The sequence below is a fragment of the Arachis ipaensis genome, chromosome B1 (assembly GCF_059453495.1).
Source record: "Arachis ipaensis isolate K30076 ecotype BB chromosome B1, ASM5945349v1, whole genome shotgun sequence".
In the NCBI taxonomy this organism is placed as follows: Eukaryota; Viridiplantae; Streptophyta; class Magnoliopsida; order Fabales; family Fabaceae; genus Arachis; species Arachis ipaensis.
The window spans coordinates 102,003,989-102,022,756 of NC_142436.1; the positions used below are offsets into that span (position 1 = coordinate 102,003,989).

General features: G+C 39.4%; 1 non-coding gene across 1 annotated transcript; it reads left to right on the forward strand.

Annotated features, from left to right (window-relative positions):
* The first annotated feature begins 17,937 nt into the window (after positions 1–17,937).
* Positions 17,938–18,041, forward strand: LOC148577686 (small nucleolar RNA R71). The gene has a single exon (XR_015904332.1). It is a non-coding gene; the product is annotated as a small nucleolar RNA R71 (small nucleolar RNA).
* The last annotated feature ends 727 nt before the right edge of the window (positions 18,042–18,768 follow it).

Here is an 18,768-nt window from a genome sequence, read left to right on the forward strand (position 1 = left end):
TAGCCAATTTCCGCCACGTTACGTAGCTTTCAACACATGGTGCAAAGCACCCAAGAAGCTAAGATAAGAAAAGAATTAAAAGCTTGCTTCAAGGAGGGAACATAAAGAAAAAGATTTCATAAAATGAGCTAGATAGAAGCATCAATCATTTGAATTTCTTTTGTGATTGTAGTATGCATAAGAAACTAGCAACCATGAATATAAATATTCCTATTCTTCTCACCTTGGTTTGTCAATCTTTATTGCATGATTCTTTGTTTTCTTGAGGACAAGCAAAGTTTAAGTTTGATGTTATGATGACTTGCATCATTTACCCTTTTTACCTATGCGAAAGGACCATAAAAAGATAAATATTATGGTACATAGCTTTAAAATGGGTTTGTGTTAAATTTTGTAGGAAATGATAGAAAAAGAAGCAATAAAAGCACTAGTAGAGGAAGCACACTCTCAAGGTGGCAAAAGAGTTGGAAACAAACTCAAAGAGAAGCAAAGAGGATTTGCAACCCTGACCTCTTCACACTCAAACAAAAATAACTCGAGCTACAAAACTCCAAATGAGGTGATCTTAGTGCCATTGGAAATTAGACTTCCAGAGCTTTCCAACCATATATAATACTCTATAGTGAACACTAGATTTGAGGGTGAAAATTATAATTCTTTCAAGCACTGCGTACTCGGCGTGGCACGCCAAAACCAGGGCGTGGGACGCTGGGCCAAAATTCCAGCAAGCCTGCCAGAGTGACCTCTTCACCTTCAAAAGATCATAACTTGGGCTAGAGAAGTCCAAATGACATGCTTCCAGCAGCGTTGGAAAGCTGAGATCCAGGGCGATATATAATAATCTATAGTGGTCATTTAATTTGCAGACCTAAACAGATCAATACTTCAGCGTGCAAGGTTTTCCCAAACCTTCAAAAGCCCAAAATGCCACTTCAATGACACTCAACATTGGGCCACTTCCTAATACTTCAATTCCTTCAATTATTCTTTAATGTTTCAAACTTCTATGAAGGGAATTAAAAGTTTACAAGCCCAAGTCAAGCCACAATTAACAATCAATCAAGGCCACAAGAATCATCTAGAAGCAATTAGGAAATTTGCATTTGATTTTAATTTCATTTGAATTTGTAATTTAGGTAGCTTATAAATAGGACCTTAGCTTCATCATTTTACACACACCATGGAGGGGTGGAGGTGACTCCACTCCCCTTTCATTCTTATTCTCTTCTCTTCTTCTATTTCTTTCATACACACTTTTGTAAATATTTTGCTATGAGTTTCTAATTTCCAATATTGGGAAAGAGAGATCTATTGCTATTTGATGGATTGATTGTTTTTATTCTTCTTCTTCTATTCATCTCTCTTTGATTAACTAGAAAGAATTTTGTTCTTCATTCTATCATTCAATTATCTTGAGAAAGAGATTAAATGTAATTGGGTTTTATGGGAACCTTGGAAGAGCAAACATAAAACCATGCTTGAAATTCTTTCTCACACTTGAATAGATTTGGGTTTTGATGTTTGGATATGGTGACATATAATCCTCCCTCTACTTGGATCTATGATGATGTATGGTATAATAAGGGACCATTCTTCATCTCTTCTCATGAGAAATTATACCAAGGAATTGGCTATTGATCAAGATTTGAGAGATTGAATTACCAAGGAATTGGGATTCAATCAATCATGATTGCCAAGAGGTCAATGAATTGCATGATTGAAGATGAGATGAAAACTATTAATCCTAAAAATGCAATATCTCTTGATCCCAATGTTAATTTCATTCTTAATTCTTGTTATTTACTTTTTGTCTTTAATTCTTGTCATTTACTTATGCACATTTATGGCTTTATTTACTTTTGCACATTTGTGCCTTCCAAATGTTTGTAGAAATGCTTCACTTGGTTTTACTTTCTAGTCATTTACTTTCTTGCACTTTACTTTCTTGTACTTTCCATTCCTTGCAATTTCCATTCTTGTACTTTAATTTTTAGCACTTTAATTTCTTGTCATTTACTTTCCTTGCACTTTATTGCTTTCCTTTAATTTTATGTCATTTACATTTCCTTGTTGCTTATCACTCAAAATTGAATCGTCTAACTAGAATAATTAATCAACTATTGCTTGCTTAATCCGTTAATCCTCGTGGGATCGACCTCACTCTTTGTGAGTTTTATTACTTGATATGACCCGGTGCACTTGCCGGTAGTTAAAACGGAAGAAGTAATTTTTCCGCATCAATGGTCCATATGGCTCATATGGTGGTTGGTATGGTGGATATGGGTTAGGGTCATATGGAAGTGTTTGGTGGTAGGGGACTTGTGAGTATGGTGGTTGAGAGCTATATTGAGGAGGGAGTTCATAGGTATACGGTGTTGGTTGTTGATTGTCACGAAGAGGTTCACCATAACCATCGTCTTGGTATGCATCACGGAATGGTTATTGCTCGTAGTACATCAAAGGAGGTTATTGCCAAGAGGGTTGATCAAATCCTTGTGGCTCCTTGGTGCGGAATTTCTAACCACAAACAAATCGGCAAGGGCACCGGGTCGTACCAAGTAATACCTCAAGTGAGTGAGGGTCGATCCCACGAGGATTGATGGATCAAGCAACAATGGTTAAGTGAATTACTTAGTTAGGCAAACAGAAAATGATGTTTAAGAGTTCAAAAGCATTAAACAGTAAATTCAGTAAATTAGAAAGCAAGCAATAAACGAGTTGTGAATAATATATGGAGAAACAGTTAAGGCTTCAGAGATATCTATTTTCCAGATTGACTTTTCTTACTAACTATTTTAATCATGTATGATTCAATTCATGAAAAACTATATATGACTAAGCCCTAATTCCTTAGACCTTCTTAGTCTACTCTAACTTTTATCAACTGCCAATTCCTTGGTCACTTAATTCCAATTAGAGGATGAAGTTCAATTCTAGCTTATGTGCCACAAAAATCCTAATTACCCAAATATAAGAGGATTATATGTCACGTATCCCGTTAAGTCCAGATAATTAAAATTTAGGAGAAATTATTTTCAAGCTGGTGTTCAAGTAAAGAGCTTTTCCAAGTTATACAAGAACTCAATTAGAAAAATGGTCATACTTCCGTTCCACCCAAATTCATAAAATAAAGAAAGAAAACAATTCTTGAAATATAAATCAGTACATGAATTAAAATAGAAAAATAATAGTATCAATTCATACAATAGACAGAGCTTCTAACCTTAACAATGGAGGTTTAGTTGCTCATGGTTCAGAGAGAAAATAAGGATTCTGAAAAACTGTAAAGTGCGGAATGAGGTAGAAGAGAGGAGAAGCCCGAAGGGCTAATTCTTTTCCCTTTTATATCTAATCCTAATTAATATAAAATATATTTTCTAAAACTAAGATAATATCTTTTTCTAATTATAAATAAAATAAAAGTTGAATCAAAATTAATTTAATTGATCCGTGCGGGGCTTGAAAAGTGTGGGGACCATTGGATTCATTAAGCTCCATGCTGAACTTGGCTTTTTCCAAGTTCAACGTGGAGAAGGCAGCAAGTGCTTCAGCGTGTTCCTTTGAATCCACGCTGAACTTGGCTTTTCCCAAGTTCAGCGTGGAGAAGGCAGCAAGTTCTTCCTTGGAAGTTCTCCAATCCACGCTGAACTTGGCAGGAACCAAGTTCAACGTGGAGGATGCCGAGTTTTCTGGAGAAGAAATGTGTACTATTATATATTGTTGGAAATCCCTGGAAGTTAGCTTTCAAATGCCGCTAGAATCACGTCAATTGGATTTCTGTAGCTCAAGTTATTCTAGTTTGAGTGCAAGGAGGTCAGGATTGACAACATCATTCGCTTTCTCCCTTTTCTGCTACAAAACTCCGTCAAATCCCTCTGGATGCTACCTAAAATAAATAGAATTGTGTGCAACTCAAAGTAGCATCCGTAGTTGCTAAAAGCTATTTAAATTTTGATTTAACTTAGCAATTCAAGTGCAAATTCACTAGGAAAAGATAGAGAAGATGCTCACGCATCACAACACCAAACTTGAATTTTTGCTTGTCCTCAAGCAACCAAAATAAGTACATGATTAAGATGTGAATTTGCATGAGAAGTGAGAGTTTAGTCATGCTCAAGCCTATTCTTAAAAATGGGATTTATTCATTGTAGCTCTGAACAGTTTTGGTATCTCATTCTCCTTTGGATCAGAGGAATGTCATTGTCATTCGGAATTTGGAATCCGGATCATATTAAGAATTCTCTGATCTTTATATTCCAGTTTAATCCTTGAACACAGCAGAATTTACTCTAATTCTCTTTTCTTTGGTGCTTTGCACCTTGAGCCTAGCCGTGACTTTAAATATTTTGTCTCAAGCTTTACTTGACACAGAAACACCACAAGCACTTGACTGGGGAACTCTTTCTCTTCTCTTTTTTTTTGAGCTATTTTTTTTCAGTTACTCCCAGACAGTGGTGCTCAAAGCCTTTGGCGTACTCTGTGAATGCATTTGGTCACGATTCTAAATACTCTGTCTCAAAGGTTACTTGAAAAAAATACCACAAGCATATAACTCGGAAAACAACTCTCTGAGCTTTTGATTATTTCAGACTCCCGAGTCATTGATGCTCAGAGCCTTGGACCTTGCTTTTATGCTTATTTTGCTGTCTCTTTTTCTTCAAGGATTAAATTTTTGTTTATTTCAGAGATGTCATAATAATTCTATGAATCCCTGTTCCTCATACATCAACATCCCTTGATTTAAATTCAAATATGCTCTGTTCATGTCATTCATTCAGAATTACAAATAACACCACCACATTTAAGTAAATATGATAAATCTTAGATATAAACTCACTCTTTTCATGCATTACATTACTTCTTTCTTTTCTTTTGATTTTCAAGCTTAGTGAGCAATACATGAGACACGCTCTTTTTTTTTCTTTTAGCATAAAAAAAACGAAAATAAATTAATGAAATAGGTAATAAGTTAACTAGACATAGGAATTGAAATAACCACTGATCATGCAATAACAAAATAAATAGAAAACAGGAACCTAATCATAAAAATAATAGTAAAATGATAATGAGGATGAAAAGGAACTGAGCCACCTCAATCTCCCTGATGGGGATCTCTCTCCTCGGGCTGAGCTCCGTAAGGTCCTCTCAGACGGCTGTAATCCTGCCTCAGCTGCTGAATCTCCTGCCGCTGAGAGCGTTGATCCGCTCTAATCTCATCAAGGGATGTACAGAGATGCTCCCATCGGCTACTCTGTATGGCTCTCATCTCATCAACAGATGCCATGTACTGCTGCCAGCGGTTGTCATTGGCGACCCTCATCTGCTCCATGGAGGATGCAAGCTGTTGCCAATACTCCTGTAGTGGCTGATCTTGTCCCTGAGGCAGCTCTTCTTCATCTCCTTCCTCAGCCTGTTCTGTGGGGTGCCTCCGATGTTCCCTTGTCTGTTCCAACTATTTTTTTGTGATGGGCTTTTCGGTTGGGATAGGGAAGTCATTCTTTATCTTCACTCTAGTAGCATCACAGAGGCGGAAGATGAGATGTGGGAAGCCCAATCTAGCATTGTCCTTGGTGTTGGTGACGATGTGGTAGAATTGATCAGTAATAACGTTTGCCACCTCCACTAGCTTTCCCAACAGAATACAGTGGATCGTGACTGCTCGGTCCGTAGTACACTCAGACCGGTTGCTCGTGGGCATGATGGACCGGTGAATGAAATGGTGCCATCCTCTAGCCAAAGGTGTCAAATCACCTACTCTAATATGCCTAGATTTCCCTTCTGACTAGTTTATCCATTGCGCACCTGGAATGCAAATGTCAGCGATTACTTGTCCCAGCCGCTGATCTCTGTACATCCTCTCACTGTAGGAATGAAATGATTGTTCGGTCTCTGGTATCTGGAGGGTCTGTCTGATAGTCTCTGGGCTGAAGTTAATGGTTTTTCCCCTAAAAAAAGTTTTGTGGTCCCTTTCATTTATGCCAGACACATTCTTGTAGGTGATCCACATGTTTCCATAGAATTCTTGAACCATCAACTGTCCCACCTGTGTGTGTGGATTGCACAGAACTTCCCATCCTCTTCTCTGAATCTGATGTGTAATTTCTGGTAAAACCGGCCTCTTGCCAGTGATATCAAAAAAATGTTCTTCATGTAACTTAGATTTGAAGCGCCTTGAGTCATAAGAACCGGTTGCTGGTTCCTTTCCCTTTCTCTTTTTGGACGGTTGGATGGTCTTAGGTGCCATAAGGATAAATCAAATAAAATAGCGGAGCGACAACACCAAACTTAAAAATATTGCTCGTCCTCGAGCAAACTAAAGAAATACAGGGGGTAGAAGAAAGAGATACAGAAATTTAAATAGCAGAAAATAAAATACAATGTTAAAAATATTCTTCTGGTTTTTTTTTTTAAAACGAAGGTACACAGAACAGAAAAATAAATTAAAAAAAGAAAGAAGAGGGGAATAGAGGGGGGAACATGGGACAGAGGGAGGTGGACGTGGGTGGTATGGTTTTGGGTAGAACAAGGATTTAGGTTGTGTGATGGGGGAGAAGGGTTCGGGAAGGCTACAGGGGAGAGGGGAAAACTGCGTGTATAAGTGCCTGTGTGTGGGGAATGGCGGATGTATGGAAGCAGTAGTGTGGGGGCTTTATATAGTAGTGGAGGGTTGGGAAAGGGATGGTTGAGTGAGAATGAGGTGCTGGGCCTAGTTACGATAAGAGAGGGGGGATGGGGAATTGAATGGGGCAGGGGTTGGGATATTCCCACGCTGAACTTGGAGAAGGCCAAGTTCAACATGGGAATAGCAGTGGCAACTCTCACTTGGTACCTGTTTTCCACGCTGAACTTGGAATTTTCAAAGTTCAGCGTGGGTCTTGGCTCCTGGCACGCTAATTGACGTCGTTCTCCACGCTGAACTTGGAAAATCCCAAGTTCAGTGTGGAACTGGCAGAGACACCTTTCCAAATTACACGCACATGCCATGTTGAACTTGGAAAATCCCAAGTTTAGCGTGGAATTGGCAGACTCAACCTTCTCCAGAGTGTTCCAAAATTTTTTCTAAGTGTTCGGTTCCTGTTTTAAAAATTCTACATGATTAAAACACAAGTAAAACAAAGGAAAACAGTAAAAATTCAATAAAAATTAAACAAATAATATAATCAACTCAATGGAAAAATAACCAAGGATACGAAATCATCGGGTTGCCTCCTGACAAGTGCTTCTTTAACGTCACTAGCTTGACTGTCAGTTCTGATAATTCAGCAGATGAGCGGACTTTTGGCGATCAATCACGCCTCCAAGATAGTGCTTCAACCTCTGGCCATTCACTGTAAATTTTCTGTCAGAATTCTCTTCCTATATTTTCACATGGCCATATGGTGAAGCTCTGGTAACCACAAACGGTCCTGACCACCGGGATTTCAGCTTCCCGGGAAAGAGTTTGAGCCTTGAATTATATAGAAGCACTCTCTATCCTGGCTCAAAGACTCTGATGGTAATCTTCTTGTCATGCAGTAACTTGGTTTTCTCCTTATAGAGCTTGGCATTCTCATAGGCTGAATATATGAATTTATCAAGCTCATTCAACTGAAGCATTCGCTTAATTCCTGCAACTTCTGAATCAAGATTCAGATACCTGATTGCCCAGTAAGCTTTATGCTCTAGCTCAACTGGCAAGTAACATGCTTTGCCATAGAACAACTGATAAGGGGACATGCCAATAGGAGTCTTGTAAGCCGTCCGGTATGCCAATAGAGCATCATCAAGCTTCCTAGACCAGTCCTTTCTTGAAACACTGACGGTCTTTTCTAGAATCCGCTTGAGTTCCCTGTTGGAGACTTCAACCTGTCCACTTGTCTGATGGTGATAGGGGGTTGCCACTTTATGACGGACTCTATATCTCTGCAGAAGTGAGTCCAGCTGTCTATTACCGAAATGACTTCTACCATCACTAATGAGTGTCCTTGGGACACCAAACCGGCTAAAAATATATCTCTAAAGAAAGCTCATCACCACCTTGGCATCATTGGTGGGTAGAGCCATGGCTTCCACCCACTTGGACACATAATCAACTACCACTAGAATATAGTTGTTTGAATGTGAGGGTGGAAAAGGTCCCATGAAATCAATACCCCAAACATCAAATAACTCAACCTCAAGAATCCCCTGCTGTGGAATCTCATGGTTGGCAGGAATATTCGTGGCTTTTTCACATCTGTCACAGTGCTTCACAAATTCTCTGGAGTACCTGAAGAGAGTCGGCCAGTAAAACCAGCTCTGAAGGACTTTTGTACCTGTCCTTTCGCCACCGAAGTGGCCTCCATAATCGGAACCATGATAGTGCCAAAGAATCTGCTATTTCTCCTCATTTAGGACACATCTCCGGATTATACCATCTGAACACCTTTCAAAAAGGTATGGTTCCTCCCAAATGTAGTACTTTGCATCAGTCAATAGCTTCTTTACTTGTTGCCTACTGTACTTCTTTGGAATAAAATTCATGGCCTTGTAATTTGCAATATGTGCAAACCATGGGGCCTGCTGAATGAGAAATAATTGTTCATCCGAAAATGTATCAGTCATAGCTGTGGATGGTTGTACTCCTTTTCGAGGCTCTATTCTGGAAAGATGGTCGGCTACTTGATTTTCTGGCCCTTTTCTGTCCTTTATTTCAATGTCAAACTTCTGGAGGAGCAACACCCATCTAATTAATCTTGGTTTATAGTCCTGTTTGGTTAGAAGGTACTTCAAAGCAGCATGATCAGTATAAACAATAACCTTAGAACTAATTAGATATGACCTAAACTTATCAACATCATACACAATAGCTAATAGTTCTTTCTCTGTAGTTGTGTAATTCTTTTGAGCATCATTTAACACACGACTAGCATAGTAAATGACATGTACAAGCTTGCCATGCCTCTATCCTAAAACAGCTCCTATAGAAAAATCACTAGCATCACACATCAATTCAAATGGTAAATCCCAGTCAGGGGGAGCTATAATGGGAGCAGAAGTAAGGTTTGCTTTCAGAGTTTTAAAAGCATGCAGGCAGTCAGCATCAAACACAAAAGGAACATCAACAACCAATAGGTTGCTTAGTGGCTTAGCAATTTTTGAAAAATCCTTTATAAATCTTCTATAAAATCCTGCATGACCCAAGAAACTCCTGACTGCCTTATGATGCACATAAACTAGTTATGCTACGATTTAGGAAATTGCACGATCGGCAAAATTCCTTCCGGCAAGTGCACCGGTTATCGTCAAGTAAAAACTCACAATAGAGTGAGGTCGAATCCCACAAGGATTGGTTGAGTGAGCAATTCGGATTAGAAGTGTGTTCTAGTTGAGCGGAATCAAGATTGAGATGAGAATTGCGGAATGTAAAATTGGCGGTAAAAGTAAATGACAAGAAATTGAAATGGCGGAATCTTAAATTGCAATGAATTAAAGAGCAGAAACTAAATTGCTGAAATTAAAAGGGAATGGGGGTGTTGCATGAATTGAGTTGCAGAATGTAAAGAGAAAATGGAAATCAGAAATGGGGAATTCATTGGGTTATAGGAGATATTGAGATCTCCGAATCAAAACATGTTTATCTCTTCCTCAACCAATGCGTTCATTGAATTTTGCTTGGCAATCTTATATGATTGGATACCAATCCCTTGGCTCACCAATTCTCTCTAAAAACAAACAAATTCCCAATCCCTTGGTTTAAATGTTCATAAGAAGAGATGATGCTTGATCACTGATTATACCACACAATTTCATGAACCACAATTTGGTAGGATTACATGTCACAATATCCATCCAAACCCCAATCCAATTCACTGTGAGAAAGCTTCTCTAGCATGAATCCTCCATTCCTTTCCCAAGGCTCCGAAGGATTCCAAGTATGGGTAGTTTCTTTCCCAAGACAACTACTCAATGGAATTAGATCGAGAAGCTTTCTAACAAAATTCAAGAGAAAAGATTGAAGAAGAAGGTAAACTATTATTGATTCATTGAATTACAATAGAGCTCCCTAACCCAATGAAAGGGGGTTTAGTGAATCATAGCTCTGAATTCAATTACAAAGAAAAGGAAAACTCTAAAAGTGAAAGTAAAAGTTCCTTCTAACTTAACTTCTATCCTATTTATACACTTTCTATATTGAGCTTCAGTTGTGCTTCTTGGGCTTTGAGGCCTCTCCTTGCTTTCCTTTTGCCTTGGGTTTATGATCCATAATCTTGATGAGGTTGTTGATCCAAATCCTGTAACATTTATTGAGCCAACTTAGTGATAATCAAATAATGACACATGACTCAATAAATTGAGATTTCAAACTCATCAATCCTTCAGGCCCAATCCCATAAACCATGATATTCAATTGGGTTTCATACCAAAGTAAGTTTACGTTAATATTTGTGCTCAAAGACTAACTTAAATCACAATATTTTTGGCCCAGAAACCTTTTCCAAGAGTGGCGTTTAAGTTGTAGTTTAAGCTTAAACTGCAGCTTAAACGCCAGACACTTCCAGTGAGGCCTTTTGTAGAAGCACGTTTAAGCTTCAGTTTAAGGTTAAACTGAAGCTTAAACGTGGAAATGGAAGAAGGCAGCCCTGGAGAGTCATGTAGTCGAACACGTTTAAGCTTCAGTTTAAGGTTAAACTGAAGCTTAAACGTGGAAATAGGAAGGGCAGCCCTGGAGGTCGAACACGTTTAACCTCCAGTTTAAGGTTAAACTGGAGGTTAAACGTGGAAAAGGGTGGAGGCATACTGGAGGTCGAACACGTTTAACCTCCAGTTTGAGGTCAAACTGGAGGTTAAACGTGGAAGCTTAGAATGGTAGCCCTGGAGGTGTCGAACACGTTTAACCTCCAGTTTGAGGTCAAACTGGAGGTTAAACGTGGAAATGGAGAGAGCAACCCTGGAGGAGAAAAGCTGTCGAACACGTTTAAGCTCCAGTTTGAGGTCAAACTGGAGCTTAAACGTGGAATGGCTCCCTGGTACTCTTCCTCCTTCTGGCGTTTAACCTCCAGTTTGAGGTCAAACTGGAGGTTAAACGTGGAACTCCCCCCTGAGTGACATTATCATTCTGGCGTTTAACCTCCAGTTTGAGGTCAAACTGGAGGTTTAACGTGGAATGCTTCTTTAGTGAGGCTTTTCATTCTGGCGTTTAACCTCCAGTTTAAGGTCAAACTGGAGGTTAAACTTCAATTCCAGCATTTCTTATCCTTCATGATTTTGGCGTTTAAGCTCCAGTTTAGGCTTAAACTGGAACTTAAACTCCACATGTGATATTCAAGCTTCCTTTATTGATTTTGTTGCTTCCTTGCTTAGCCTCTTCTTCCCTGAAATCATCCAAACAATTGCATCAAAGTCTTGCAAAATTTCATGAGAAATCTTTCATTCATAGCATTTAAGTAATATAACTAAAACTCATGGAATTTGCATCAAAATCATATTGTTTGGATGGTTCATTGCTTTGTTCTTCATTTAACCATTTTTGGTTACTTTAAGCTCAAGAAAATGCATAAAACAACTAAAACTAACAGAAAAATGCTAGTGAAACTAGCCTATGATGCCTTGGCATCACAACACCAAACTTAATACTTGCTTGTCCCTAAGCAAGTCCTGAGTTATTTGAGAAGAAAGTATGAAACAAAAAGCAATTACATTGGCTATATTAGCAAGCATTTGAAGTTCCTCAGAAGGGTTTTATGCAGAAAGTTGCAGCATCACTTTTTCATACTTATCAGGTAAGATTATCACTTTTTCATTGCATCCATCAAACACTGCTATGGCCTCTTGTTATTTTTATGTCTTTGGCACTTTTCTCTTCTTTGTTTTTCTTTTCTTTTTCTTAGAGCTTCTTTTGCTCCTTGTTTGCTTAGTGTCATGTGTTGCACAAGCCTTTGGCATTTTCTTTTTCTTATCAGTGCACTACACATATCCACTTTAGGCATTTTAGTTCACATTTCTTCTTGAGACATTGGTGCCCAGCACCTCTTTGTGTGACTAAATGTTTTGTATTTAGGTTGCTCTTGATAATGGACTTTTGGTTGATAATCCCGGGTTAGTTAACCCAAGTTACCAAGTGTTGAAACACTCCTCAGAACCTATTCATCCAAGCATATCCTTAATACATAAACACCACAGGCATTTGTCTTAGAAGATCAAACCATTGGTGCCTAGCTTATTTTCTCAATTTTCTTGCTTTTTGGTTGCCCTTTTTCAGAGGCTTTTTCTTCTTCTTTTTCTTTCTTTTTCATGGCCAAAGACATTTATTCATCAAGATCCATAGACAGTTTTCAATTTCTACACAAAGAATGATAATTCTACACTCTAATTCCAGTGATCTGACTAAACAATCAAGCATGCATACCACCACTTAATTCTACTTGATTTGTCACTAATTTAGCCAAGTTACTTTTGTTCAAACTTTTCTTTTATTTTTGGAAACAGAACAAGCATGGCAAGCACTCGTTTAAGAAGGTGAAGTTATATCCAAACATCTAGGCATTCACTTTATTCAAAGCAAATAACAAACACACATACTAGAAAAACTCTACATTCCAGAAAGATTCAACATTTACAGTTTAAACCAGAACACGCATGCTTTTGTTTGCCCTTTTTAAAGAATTATCAAGGAATAATACCACCTTGTGAAATTCCTTGTTTTCTCTTTGTTGTCAGGAAACAATTTGATTTCTCCTTCTTCTCCTAAATGTTGCTTCATGCTTTAAGATTCTTGTTTCCTTTCCTGCAAAGAGTGATGAAGTTGCTTGCTTCTCAAGCACTTGAGTGGTTAGCTCAACTATGTGTGGGTAAGTATCGGAGTCTTAGGTTGGTGTGTGAACACCAAACTTAGTCTCCCACTTACTTCTCTGTTCTTTGAATCCTTGAGTTCTCTTGGAATGATGTTGCTACTAAGGGTTTTAAGCATTTCTGTGACTGCTTAGAATAGTTGTTCCTTTCATATAATTCAAAGGTTGTTGTGTTCAGTTGATCTTTATGGTGGAACACCAAACTTAGAGTCACACATTCCCCTTTGAATTATTGATCCATGAATTCATTGTTTGGTGTGAAACACCAAACTTAATTCTTTGCAATGCACAGAAACTACTTCACCCTTTTTATTGAAACAAATAAAAGAAACAGCAACAAGGTATTACCTCAGGTTGGGTTGCCTCCCAACAAGCGCTTCTTTAACGTCATTAGCTTGACGGTCAGCTTCCTCAGTTGAGGTGATATTTAACTTTGTCCTTCTCCTCCACATCTCCCAAGTAATGTTTGAGTCTTTGACCGTTAACAATGAAGGTTCGTTGTGACTTTTCTTCCATGATTTCTACTTGTCCATAATTGGAGACCTTGGTGACAAGGAATGGTCCAGACCACCTTGATTTTAGCTTCCCTGGAAATAGCTTCAGCCTAGAATTGTAGAGCAATACTTTTTGCCCTTCTTCAAATTTCCTTGGGGCTATGTTGCTGTCATGCTTCTTCTTTGCTCTTTCTTTGTAAATTTTGGCATTCTCATAAGCTTCTGCTCTGAATTCTTCCAACTCTTGAATTTGCAACATCCTTCTTTCTCCAGCAGCTTTGTTGTCCAAGTTCAGAAGTTTCAAGGCCCAGTATGCCTTGTGCTCCAACTCCAGTGGCAGATGGCAAGCTTTTCCATATACTAGTTGGTAAGGAGACATTCCAATTGGTGTTTTGAAAGCTGTCCTATATGCCCAAAGAGCATCATCTAGCTTAATCGACCAGTCCTTCCTTGAAGTTCCCACAGTCTTTTCCAGGATCCTTTTGAGTTCTCTGTTAGATATTTCGGCTTGCCCACTTGTCTGTGGATGGTATGGTGTGGCTACCCTGTGTTTGACTCCATATTTTAGAAGCAATGCCTCTAATGGTTTGTTGCAGAAGTGGCTTCCTCCATCACTGATGATTGCTCTTGGAACCCCAAAACGGCAAAAAATGTGTTTTCTGAGGAAGTTCATGACTACCTTATTATCATTGGTTGGAGTTGCTATTGCTTCAACCCATTTGGAGACATAGTCTACTGCCACAAGAATGTAATTATTTGAGTATGAGGAGGGAAATGGTCCCATGAAATCTATCCCCCATACATCAAACAATTCAAGTTCCAGAATGAATTGTTGTAGCATTTCATTTCTTCTTGGCAGGTTCCCAGCTTTCTGGCATTCATGGCAGTGCTTCACTAATTCTTTTGCATCTTTGAAGATAGTGGGCCAATAAAAACCACACTGCAACACCTTAGCTGCTGTTCTTTCTCCTGCAAAGTGCCCTCCATAAGTGGAGCCATGGCAGTCCCATAAAACTTCCCTTCCTTCTTCCTCGGATATGCATCTTCTGAGTATGCCATCGGAACATTTTTTGAACAAGTATGGTTCGTCCCAGATGAAGTATTTGGCATCATTTACCAATTTCTTCCTTTGATGTTTGTTAAATTCCAAAGGTAAACTCCCAGTGGCCTTGAAGTTTGCTATGTCTGCAAACCAGGGTGCTTTGTGAATTACCATGAGTTGTTCATCAGGAAAGCACTCATTTATATGTGTGCTTTGTGTGCTTCCTTCTTCACATGGTATCCTTGATAAATGATCTGCCACCTTGTTCTCTACACCCTTCTTGTCTTTGATTTCAATGTCAAATTCCTGCAACAAAAGAACCCATCTAATAAGTCTTGGTTTAGATTCTTGTTTAGCAAGTAAATATTTTAAAGCTGAATGATCAGTGAAGACAATGACTTTAGATCCAATGAGATAAGATCTAAATTTGTCAAATGCAAAGACTATTGCCAAGAGTTCTTTTTCAGTGGTTGTGTAATTCCTTTGGTTAGCATTCAAGACTTTACTGGCATAATAAATCACATGTACCAAATTGTCTTTCCTTTGTCCTAACACTGCCCCAATAGCAAGGTCTGATGCATCACACATCAGTTCAAAAGGTAAGTTCCAATCAGGTGGGGCAATGATAGGTGCAGAGGAAAGTTTTTGCTTCAAAAGTTCATAGGCTAGCATGCAATTTTTATCAAATACAAAGGGTGTATCAGAGACAAGCAAGTTACTCAAAGGTTTGGCTATTTTAGAAAAGTCTCTAATAAACCTTCTGTAAAAACCAGCGTGTCCCAAAAAACTTCTAACTGCCTTGACATTACTTGGTGGAGGTAGTTTTTCAATGATTTCCACCTTAGCTCTGTCCACCTCCATGCCTCTATTAGAGATTTTGTGGCCAAGGACTATTCCTTCTGTGACCATGAAATGACACTTTTCCCAGTTTAATACTAGGTTAGTCTCTTGGCACCTCTTAAGCACCAAGGCAAGGTGGTGTAGGCAGCTGGGAAAAGAATCCCCAAACACAGAAAAATCGTCCATGAAGACCTCAATAAATTTTTCAATCATGTCTGAAAAGATGGACAGCATGCATCTTTGGAAAGTGGCAGGTGCATTGCACAATCCAAAGGGCATGCGTCTATAAGCAAAAACTCCATATGGACAAACAAATGATGTTTTCTCTTGATCACTCGGATCAACTACTATTTGGTTGTATCCTGAATATCCATCCAAGAAGCAATAGTAAGCATGTCCGGCAAGCCTTTCAAGCATCTGATCCATGAATGGGAGTGGGAAATGATCCTTTCTGGTGGCTTCATTGAGCTTCCTGTAGTCTATGCACATCCTCCACCCAGTGACGGTTCTTGTGGGTATGAGTTCATTCTTCTCATTTGGTACCACAGTTATGCCACCTTTCTTAGGAACTACATGGATGGGACTAACCCATGGGCTATCAGAAATGGGGTAGATTACCCCTGCCTGCCATAACTTCCTGACTTCCTTTTGTACCACTTCTTTCATGACGGGATTCAATCTCCTCTGAGCTTGAATGGAGGGTCTAGCATCCTCTTCTAACAAGATTTTATGCATGCATATGGATGAACTTATCCCCTTCAAATCAGCTAGGGTCCATCCAATGGCATCTTGATGAGTTTGCAGCACCTTGATCAATTCTTCTTCCTGTTCTTGGCTCAGGGCAGAGCTAATGATAACAGGGTGACTCTCATCACTACCCAAGTATGCATACTTGAGATTAGGGGGCAAGGCTTTGAGCTCAGGTTTTGGTGCTTCCTTTTCTTCTTTCACTCTCTCTGGCATGCTTAGCATGGTTGTGTCAGCACCCTTGATATCACTAACTTCAATATCCTTGGTGAACTCCTCCTCTGCCAATTCCTTTATTGTTTCCTCAAAAGTTTCTTGTACTGCAATGTCCACTACATCAACCCTCATGCATTCCCTTAGTGATTCTGATGGATAGCTCATTGCCTTGAATACATTAAACACCAATTTCTCATCATGTAGTCTAAGAGTGAGTTCACCCTTTTGTACATCTATGATGGCTCCAGCAGTGGCTAGGAAGGGTCTTCCCAGAATTATTGAAGCTTTGGCTTCTTCCTCCATATCTAACACCACAAAATCAGCAGGAAATATAAATTCTCCCACTTTCACCAACAAGTCCTCAACTATCCCATGAGGGAATTTAAAAGTTCGATCTGCCAATTGGAGGGCCATTCTTGTTGGTTTGGCTTCCTCAATCTTCATTCTTCTCATCATTGTTAGCGACATCAAATTGATGCTGGCCCCTAAGTCACACAAGGCCTTCTCCACCATGACTTCTCCTATGATGCAGGGGATTTGGAAACTGCCTGGGTCCTTCAATTTCTGAGGCAATTTGTGCTGAATGATGGCACTGCATTCTTCAGTTAACAACACAGTTTCCTCATTTCTCCAGCTTCTCTTCTTGGTCATTAATTCTTTTAAGAATTTTGCATAGAGTGGCATTTGCTCTATTGCCTCAGCAAAGGGAATGTTGATTTGAAGCTTCTTGAAAATCTCCAAGAACCTGGAGAATTGGCCATCCTTTTCACTTTTCATCAAACGTTGAGGATAAGGTGCTTTAGGTGTGTAAGGCTTCAGGACCTCTTTTTCTTTTTCTTTTGTTGCAGACGGTGTAAAAGATTGTCCTTGTTCTTTGTCTTTCACATTTTCCTTTGCTTCATCCTCTGTGGTTTCCCTTGAGATCTCCTTTAGATTCTTTCCACTTCTGAGGGTTATGGCCTTACATTCTTCCCTTGCAATAGCCTTGGCAGCATGCGAACCGCTTGTCCCAGGGGCTTGCTTAGTCAAATACAAAATTTGATTTTCTAGCTTCTGGATGGCAGCTCCTTGGTTTTGCAAGTTAGAATTTACTTCTTCCTTAAAAGCTTTCAATTCAATTATGTCTTGGCTCATGGTTGCCATCATTCCTTCTATCCGGTTTAATTGATCTTGAAATTGTTGGTTCGGATTAGGTTGGGTATGTTGATTATTTTGGCCATGATATGATGGTTGGGGGTAAGTGTTTTGTGTGGCTTGGTATGATCTTTGGTTGGAGTTTTGGTATGTGGAATTGTTATGTTGGTTGTGGTTGTAAGGTTTGTGATTTTGTGGTTGGGTTTGTTGGTTTCCCCACCCAAAGTTTGGGTGGTTTCTCCAGCCTGGGTTGTAAGTGTTGGAATGTGGATCATATGATTGCCTTTGTTGGTTTCCCACATAGTTAGCCTCATCCCAATCACCTCCTTCAATGCTTACTTCCTCTTGATCTTGTGTGTGTATTGCAGCCACTTGCTTTGTTTCTAATTGCCTGGTAAGCTCTGCTAGTTGCTTGGCAAACACCTTGTTTTGGGCTAGAATTGTATCAACATGGTTCAGCTCCATGACTCCCTTAGTGTTGTGCCTCTCTGATGCATAGTAGTACTCATTCTCAGCCACTGTCTCGATCACTTCAATGGCTTCTTCCACAGTCTTTTTCCTGTTCAATGAACCTCCTGATGAATGGTCTACAACCTTCCTTGATTCATAAGAGAGCCCATCATAAAAGATGTGCAATTGCACCCAATCATGGAACATGTTTGGTGGGCATTTCCTTGTCAAGTCCTTGAATCTCTCCCATGCCTCGTAGAGAGTTTCACCATCTTGTTGTCTAAAAGTCTGAACCTCAGATCGAAGCCTATTGACCTTTTGTGGAGGGTAGAAACGTGCCAGAAACTTGCTTTCCACCTCATCCCATGTTGTTAGACTCCCCCTTGGGAATGATTCCAGCCACTTAGCTGCTTTGTCCCTAAGTGAAAATGGGAACAAAAGCAGTTTATAGGCATCTTCCTGGACTCCATTGGACTTCACAGTGTCACAAATTCTCAGGAATTTTGTGAGATGTTGGTTTGGGTCTTCATTAGCACTTCCTCCAAAGGAACAATGATTCTCCACAAGTGATATTAGCTGTGGCTTGAGCTCAAAATTGTTGGCCTGAATGGGTGGTTTCTGGATGCTACTACCACAATTCCCAGAGGTTGGGTTTATGTATGAACTAAGAACCCTCCTCTCAGGAATGGCATCGTTTCCATCAGCTCTCTCATGGTTGTGAACTTCTCTATCCATGTTGAGATCTAAAGCTTCCTCAAAATTGTCCTCAGATTCTCCTTCAGATTCCTCTTCTCCCACTACTCTCTTCCCTCTTGCTTCCCTTCTAAGTCTATGAAGGGTCCTCTCTGGTTCGGTATATGGAGGAGTTGATGTCTCTCCTCTCCTACCTGTCATACAAGAACACAGCTCAAACACAAACAAGTGAAGTACTCTTGGTTAATGGAAGAGTATGGATAGATCAATTGAGGAATTAATTCAAACAGTTAGTGCGTCAGTGAGTTAGTTGCATGAATTTAAAGGCATAAAGAAGGAAAGC